This window comes from Bos grunniens, chromosome 3 (genome assembly GCF_055505025.1).
Source record: "Bos grunniens cultivar Pamir isolate PY7600 chromosome 3, Bosgru_T2T1.0, whole genome shotgun sequence".
Lineage (NCBI taxonomy): Eukaryota > Metazoa > Chordata > Mammalia > Artiodactyla > Bovidae > Bos > Bos grunniens.
In genome coordinates, this window is record NC_141167.1 from 36,331,154 (window position 1) to 36,340,448 (window position 9,295).

At 40.1% G+C, this 9,295-nt stretch overlaps 1 non-coding gene across 1 annotated transcript; it reads right to left on the reverse strand.

Annotated features, from left to right (window-relative positions):
* Positions 1-8,776: 8,776 nt before the first annotated feature.
* On the reverse strand, positions 8,777-8,848 carry TRNAY-AUA (transfer RNA tyrosine (anticodon AUA)). Its single transcript has one exon. It is a non-coding gene; the product is annotated as a tRNA-Tyr (tRNA).
* Between the last annotated feature and the right edge of the window lie 447 nt (positions 8,849-9,295).

Sequence of the window (9,295 nt, forward strand, 5' to 3'; positions counted from 1 at the left end):
GCAGTGATTTTGGAGCCCAAGAAAATAGTCTCTCACTGTTTCCATTGTTTCCCTATCTATTTGCCATGAAGTGATGGGATCAGATGCTATGATCTTCATTTTTTGAATGTTGAGCTTTAAGCCAACTTTTTCACTCTCCTCTTTCACTTTCATCAAGAGGCTCTTTAGTTCTTCTTCACTTTCTGCCATAACCGTGGTGTCATCTGCCTATCTGAGGTTATTGATAATTTTTGACATTCAAATTTACCATTCACTAATGTTCAAGGTCTGATATTTCATACTGAAAATTGAGATCATCTATATGAATCAATTTAGCCTCTGTTTCCCCTCATCTTCATTCATAACCTCTATTTTCTTCTCTCTTTCAAGTCTCAGAGAATGAGGAATCCCTCATGCTACACAAGCCCAAAGTCCCATTTTGTTTCCTTAGTTAGGCCTCTTCCCCAATTTCATCATTTTCAAGATCTGACTTGATCAAAATCTAATACCTGATTTATGTAAGGTACATGATTCAGTGATCAGAATATAGTAAATGTCCAATGAATATAGCTCGAATAGTCCCCCTCCAATTCCATTCTCTCTCTTCTTGAAACATAACATTCATTTGATTTATGTCCACCTTAATTTTTTCCTTATGTTTTGAGGCTACTTCTCTCTGTTCCCATTTTCTCAGTTCCCACTCATTTAACAGTTTGAAATCTGATTTTTCTTCTACTATTCACTGAAATTGCTCTCAAAGATAACGGTCTCCACATTGCAAAATTCCAAGGAGGAGTGATTCTTTAACTCGAAGCATGTGCCCTTTCCTAAAAACATGGCAATATATATCCAGATACAAACATTTTTTAATAACATTTCTTTTCAAATAATTGACTGACACGTCCATTGACCCAAGTAAAATGCACTGCAGTTAACAATTCTCACTGGAGAACTATGTTGCATTTAACCCTGTTTTATCTCCAGTGGATGCCTGGGGCCAGGAAGAAGATATTCTACCTTTACTTCTTCAGCACTTATTCCATGCAAGATGCTTTATAGGATACACTGAGAGAGATCATTGAACAATATTTCCACCCGCTAGAAGCTCATATTAAGAACTGTTTGGGAAAGGAATGAGTAGTTTTGAGATTTCAAACCTGGATGCCTGGGAATATGGTAATAGCATTCATTAAAAAGTTGAATCAATAAAGGCATCTATGTTCACCACTATAGAACCAACATCACTGAAAAAGAGAACCAAGGAAATAGAGTGATATGGAATTCTAACACTGTTTGGCCTTGGACATACTATGATTGAGGAGTAAATAAGAAAGATATCCAGGTGGAGAAATGGGTAAGAGGCTGGAGGAGGGAATGTCTAGTACTCATAAGGGAGATTTTGACCTGCTCAGGAGAATCTGAGACTCAAACCTGACTTGAATGAAGGATCAAATTAGGTAAGAGTTAAATGTTCCTATTCTTTAGATAATACCCCCCACCCAGATAAAAGTGAAAAATTCAATTTTTGAGTAAGAAATTAAAATTTTCAGCAGTTATAGGATTGTGAATAAAGTCATAGTCATTGGAGTCAGACTGCTGTGATATATCTAAACCTTGATCCACAACATGCCATGGCTGACATCTTAAGCAAATATGTGACTTCACTAAATGCTAATTTCTTCACCTGCAAAATGAGGATACTTATAATAATACTTAATATATAATGTTGAGAATATCTAGTGAAATAATATATACAGGAGACAGTATGATATATGACACATAATAAGCAGTGACTAAATTATATGGATCACATTGTTTTTACTATTAGAATTTTTAAGTTAAATATGCACTTATAAAGTCTTGAAAACTAAGAAGCCAAATATGCAAACTTTTCTGAAAATAAATATATTTCTCATTGTTAAACTTCATATTCAAGAAAAAGAGCCATTTTTTTTATATTTCACAAATTATAACTTCCTGGCATCAATTTATTGAAATGTTCTGTACTTCCATCTATACATAGAAAGATGGTAATTTATATCCAGATTTATGAACCTAAGGCTCTCAGAATTTGTTATTAAAAAAAAAGATTGGTTGAAATTAATGATGACAACTGAGTCATTAATTTACTCATTCAACACATCTTGAAAGCATTCTATATGTCAGGTCCCATGATAGGCATTAGGGATACAGAATAGAAAAGTCTATGCCTTTACAGAGCTTACAGCCTAGTAAGGACATTTAAAAAATTATTTTGTGAATGTAATTACAAATGTTGATAAATACCATGGATAAAATGTAAAGCAAGGTATGAAATTATGTCATAAGGAATCCAATTTATCTGAAGGTACAAAGAAAGCCTCCATAGAGAAGTGATATTTGACCTCTATTCTGAAGTCATTTGAGTGATGGGAAGGTGAAGAGTTTCCCAAGCAAAGGGAAGAGCATATGTTAGGACTCTGCAGAAGGAGGGAGTACTAAAACTTAGAGAAAGAGAAAATCAAGTCCTACAGTTTAGTAGATATGGTAGCAATAGAGAAACACCACTTAAATCTCCATTCAAAATAACTTTCTCTAAGACACATGATCAGAGAAGGCAATGGCACCCCACTCCAGTACTCTTGCCTGGAAAATCCCATGGACGGAGGAGCCTGGTAGGCTGCAGTCCATGGGGTCACTAGGAGTCAGACACGACTGAGCGACTTCACTTTCACTTTTCATTTTCATGCATTGGAGAAGGAAATAGCAACCCACTCCAGTGTTCTTGCCTGGAGAATCCCAGGGACAGAGGAGCCTGGTGGGCTGCCGTCTATGGGGTCGCACAGAGTCGGACACGACTGAAATGACTTAGCAGCAGTAGCAGCAGCAAGAAACATGATTAATTGCAGCCTGCAGCCAACCCCCCTTAGATCCAGCACAGTGTTCACACTGAGGGAAGATTTTGTTGGGCTTATCCCAACCAAAGACCAAGCACAGTGGGGATACTAGAGCCAGGTCATTCTCACTTGATATGAGATGCCTCTAGCAAGCATTGCTTAGAGTTCCCATCAGCCTGGGCAACATTTTCTCAGAATTGCTCTATAATTTGAGGCTCTTCCTATTTATCCTCCTTCCTTCCCCTTTTCACCTCGTAGCTTTCAGATATCTATTTGCATAGTGGTCCAAAGGCTCATTCTATCTACTTTTATTCCCTTCCCTTTATCATTTACACAATTAAGATCAATCCTGAAGGTACCATTTTCACTTTACAGTGGATTATCCCTGACACCACCTGACTTAAAATTGATGGTTCTGACATAATTCAGTCCATAATGAATAGTGCCAGGTGTATGTTCTTTTGCTCCCCCTTGAGCAAGACTTCTGTTTCTACTAGAACCCAGTTACACACAAGGGACTTTCTCAAAAGGTATATAATTTTCTTTGGCAGATGGCACGGCCTTGCTCCAAAACCTGGGGTCTGTGCTGTGAATTTTCCAACAGGATTTACCATAAACTCTATACTACATTCTTTCCTACCACTGACAATTACAACTTCATTGAATCTGCACAAGCTGCAGGATTTCTTGCACTACAGCCTGGACCTGTTGCCATTCTTCAAGGCGTAAAGAAAGCACTAGTGTGAGGGGCATAAGCATCACTAAGAAGTGCAGTGGTGGCACCCTCTGCAGGCCAGCACTGACACTAGGAGAGTGGTCTCAGAACTGGGCTCCTTCATAACCATGAGCACGATGGACTCCCTATCACTCCAGGTGACGGTATTTAAACACCAGATGCCAGGCCCACTGAGACCCAGGTGTTCTTTTCCACTAGGGTGTCTTTCCAGGTCCACACTAGTGAAATCATGGCACAATCTTGTGACCAAAACTATCTGTCCTCCACATTCCAGTCAAGAAGACTTCCTCCTTGCCAGCTCGTCGTCACCAAGTGAGCCAATCCCCAAACCTCTATCTTCTCAAGCCACTCTTGGTACCATATTGTTTTCAGTTTAGGTTCTCTGAGAACTTGATGAACAAGGGGTCTGCTGGGGGAAATGTGCGGTTGCATTTCAGCCAAATTCAGGGGTGAACTTGAAAGAAAGAAGAAAGGGAAAATCTTCACTCTGAGCTATAAATAGTGAACCTATTCATGGATATTTTGTGGGGGAAAAAAGGTGGTCCTAAGTGAGATTATATACAGCTTTCTGGGCAATGATTAACCACCTGACCAGATTATAGGAACCTTAATATAAAGGCCTCAAAAATTAGAGTTAGGGAGGTCTGGGATAGAGGCATGTGAATGGACATACATGGAAGACCACAAACGGTATGAAAAGTTTTGTATCATCTAGTGATGCAAACCAGAAACAACCACCATGGAAGAGGCATTGAAAACAAAGTAGACAGGCAGTGAGATGACATAATCCAGTCTTTTTAATCAGCCATCCAAGAACTGGCATGATGGACGCACAAACGGAGTAGCCACAGAGGCAGAAATAGAGGCCACACGTAAGCCAAACAGCATGAAACCCCTTTACCAAGGCTGATCTACATTCTGTTGGCTCTGAACGTCACACCCAAGCAACCACGTCATAGCAAACTGACTGAATTAGGCTCCTTGCATCCTAGATGAACCAGCACCCATCCTCACAGAGATAGACATCAATTCTATGGATTGACTTTCTTTACTAAGCTCCAACCAGCGATTCAGGGACTTATGGAAAGTCTGATTCTCAAGTATGGAATACCATTTCAAGTGTGGGCACCACATATCATCTGAGCACGGACCCACTTCACAGTGAAAGGAACACAGGAGAGAGCCCATGACCATGGGGTTCAGTGCTTGCGTTGGGACAAAAAGCAACTATAACATTCTAACATGAATTTGTTTATATTAATTACTATAGCATTTACATAGATCTGAAAGGAGTCACATAGGACACTTGATCTTAGCCAAAAGATCGAGAAGCAATAGGAGTCACACACTTATGTGTATCAGCAGGCTGGGAATTCAGGTAAGAGTTGATGCCATGAGTTTGAAATCCACAGAGTGGAACAACCAGCTGGGAATTCTGTTGGAACTTCTATGCTGCAGTCTTAAAATAGAATTCCTTCTTCAATTTTTCTCTCTCCCCTTGCATTTTACTATAAATGCAAGAAGGAAAAACCAAGCAGAATCTGGGATTCTTGGCAGTAACCTGGCTTGAAGATGCATCCCTCCAGTCACATGTCTCTCTTCTCCCTGTGTGTCTTTAGATCATCTTCCCTCTGTGATTGTGTCTGTGTCCAAATATTCCCTTTTTGTAAGGACGGCAGTCATAGCGGATTAGAGCCCAGTCTCATTTTAACTAGATTCTTTCTGTAAAGGCCCTATTTCCAACTAAGACCACATTCTGAGGTAGTAGGGCTTAAAACTTCAACAGGCCTCTTGAGGGGGAAAGCAATTCAAATCATAACATTACAGAAAAGACATTAGTTAGTCATTTACAAATAAGGTCAAGGATTATTTGCACATGAAAAACCCTTACAAATCCACTCAGTATTCCACGTCCCACAGGTTGAAATTACTAAATTTAGTCCAAAGTTTGCAAACTTTGAAGCAGATTTTAACTCAACTCCCTTGTTTTATAAACAGAAGAAATGAAGTTAAAAAATCAAACAAATATTTTAACTTAAAATGTAGTCCCACTGCAACGCTCCTACTCCACTTTCTGTCTATATACTATTTAAACAGAGACTCTAAAGAGGTCAGTTTTTCTAGTAATCAGAATATTTGGGTAACCAAATATACTATTTCCATGAACTTTATAAGTCTTTGATTGGGACTTCCCTGGTGGTACAATGGATGAGAAGCTGTCTGCCAATGCAGGGGACACGGGTTTGACCCCTGGTCTGGGAAGATTTCATGTGCCAAGAAGCAACTAAGCCCATGAGTCACAACTACTGAGACCACATGCTGTAACTCCTGAAGCCCAGGCACCCAGAGCCTGTGCTCCGCAACAAGAGAAGCCAGCATGGTGACAAGCCAGTGCATCACAGGTAGGGAGTGGACCCTACTCACGGCAACTAGAGAAAGCCCAAGTACAGCAATGAAGACCCAGCACAGCCAAAAATAACAAACATTTTTTTTTAAGTCTGTGATTAGCTACAAATATTTATAATCCTCTAAATGGAAAAATATAGTGTTCTAGAGTTACATTAGTCATCTCAGTCTAAATTATTACTTAGTATAGAAGGCCCTGAAGTCTTATTGGCTTGCAATGACAAAGCTGTATTCCTCACTCACATTACCTGTTCATCATGGGCCAACCCTGGCTCTGATCCACTTTATGTGGTTTATGCTAGTACCTAGACTGAGGAGCAGTCCCTTTCTGGCACATGCAGAAAGGAAAGGGAGGCCCAGGCACAAAGCATCTACGGGCTACACCAGAAACCCCTTTGCCCTTTCTCCACCAGCTTTACACACACCAGATAGCAAGCAACGAATGTATACCACTGGGGAAGGTGAAAGGGCATGAATAAAGATCCCCACTATGTAGCATGTGTCAGAAGGAAAATGAGCAATAAGGATCAAGTATGTACATTGAGAAAAACCCTCGAGCACCACAATTCCCACCCTAAGCATGAGGCATTTTTAAAGGAAAGCTTATGATAGCTCGCTGCTGCTGCTGTGTCGCTTTAGTCGTGTCTGACTCTGTGCGACCCCATAGACGGCAGGCCACCAGACTTCCCCGTCCCTGGGATTCTCCAGGCAAGAACACTGGAGCGGGCTGCCATTTCCTTCTCCAACGCATGAAAGTAAAAAGTGAAAGTGAAGTCGCTCAGTCGTGTCCGACTCTAGCGACCCCATGGACTGCAGCCTACCAGGTTCCTCCATCCATGGGATTTTCTAGGCAAAAGTACTGGAGTGGGGTGCCATTGCCTTCTCCAATGATAGCTTAAGGGCAATGATAGCACAACAAAACCCAAGCCCCACTTAACAACTAACTAGATTTTTTCAACCCCAAAATTATTGTCCTAACAAGATGTGTGCCCATTTTTTTGAGTAAGTAAACATTTACTCAAGTTTCTCTTACTCTGCATGAGATGACTGGTATTCAATAAAAAATTATAAACACACAGAGAAAACAACACGTTGTCAAGAGAAAAAGAAACATTTCACAGTATCAAAATCAGAAAGGACTAAAGTGTTGGATTTTAACTATGGTTAATACATAAAGAATTCAGTGAAAAATATGAACATTAGCAGGAAATTTCAGCAAACAGATGGAAATCCTGAGTCAAATGGCAATAGAAGAAATAAAAAGGATTGCACTGGAGATGAAGAGTTCCCTTGTCAGACTCATCACCAAATTTGACACAGCCAAGGAAAGAATCCATGAATTTGAATTAGAAATTACTCAAATTAAGACACAAAGAGAAAAAAGTGAAAACCCAGCAAATAAAATGCACACAAACAAGCAGAAAAACAGAACAGAGCATTCAAAAACTGTGACAATATCAAACAGTCCAGCATATGTGTAATTGGAGTCTCAGAATGAAAAGAAAGAGACAATGATGCAGAAAGAATATTTGAAAAAATAAAGGCCAAAAATTTCACAGAAAAAAATTTACATCAAACCACAGATCCAAGAATCTCGGAGCACCCCATGCAACATGAAACCTAAATACCCCATTTTGCTGGCCCTCTCCAGGACCCTATGAAATAGCAAAAGTAAATGTCCTTACTTCTCTTGATGAAGAAAGATTGAATATTTTATCCATATTCATATAAGGCATTTGCCAAACACCATTTTCTCTATTTGCTACTTGGCTGAATTTGTTTGCCACTTCTCACAAGTACTTGCTGTTCCATCTTGAAGGTATTATTTAAATGTCATTTTTTTCTCTTTAATAAATTCTAATACAACATTGTTTTTAGAAAATATTTAGATAATCTAGCACCAAACTTGGCATAATTCTATACCATAGGGTTCCTATGATTTAGATCTGAGGGGCCATTTGTGAATCTCCTTTCAGAATTACGGGCAGGAGGTGAGCATGGGCATCTTCCACTTTTAGATGTCTATGTTTGCCTGAGAATTCTAGGGTTTCTGTTCCTAATCATAGCTTGAGGAGAGCAGGGAGCCTTCTGGTGACTAACTTTTGTATTCTACACCCTTCAACTGCTTTCTCTTCATAGTTGGAGAATTGTCTGGTGGATTTGTTTCCTGGGGTCTAGGATATGATGCTTCCCAGGTGCACTAAAGGTAAAGAACATGCCTTGCCAATGCAGGAGATGTAAGAGATTCTGGCTGAATCCCTGGGTCAGGAATATCCCTTGGAGGAGGACAGGGCAACCCACTCCAGTATCCTTGCCTGGAGAATCCCTTGGACAGAGGAGTAAGTAAGTAAGTAAGTGTTACTCGCTCAGTGGTGTCTGATTCTTTGCAGCCCCATGGACTGCAGCCCACCAGATTCCTCTGTTCATGAGGTTTCCCAGGCAAGAATACTGGAGTGGGTTGCCATTCCCTTCTCCAGGGGATCTTCCTGACCCAGGTATTGAACCTTGGTCTCCCACATTGCAGGCAGATTCTTTACCATCTAAGCCATCAGGGAAGTCTGGACAGACCATGGAGGCTGGTTGGCTACAGTCCATAAAGTCACAAAGAATCAGATATGACTGAAGCAACTTAAGAAGCACAGGATATGGTAGGAGAAAAAGCAAAGCGAAGTGAAGTCTCTCAGTCGTGTCCGACTCTTTGCCACCCTGTGGACTGTGTCCATGGGATTTTCCAGGCAAAAATACCAGAGTGGGTTGTCATTTCCTTCTCCAGGGAATCTTCCCGACCCAGGGATCGAACCCGGGTCTCCTGCATTATAGGCAGACGCTTTACCATCTGAGCCACCAGGGAAGTCTTTTATGGTAGGAGGGTTGGGGTGAATTCTTCCTGGCCTCATCTTCTCCCAAACTTCTCTCTGTTACACCTAAGCTGGTTTTTTTTTTTAATAAAAATAATAATTTTATTATTATCATTATTGTTTTTTCCAGTGACAGCCCACTTATGCAGCAATATTTACTTCTTATTTTCTGAGCATGGATGGGAAAATGTCACAAGATTAAATATATGCACACAAGAAAAGGAAGGGGGAGGGGTAGGAGAGAGGCTCAAGAGAGAGGGGATATATGTATATTTACAGCCGATTCAAGTTATTATACAGCAGAAACCAACACAATATTGTAAAGCAATTGTGCTCCAATTAAAAATAAAAAATAAATAAAAATCACATCAGTTTATTATATCACATAATATCACTACTGTCATGATTACATTATTGCATCACAATTAGTTCACTAAACA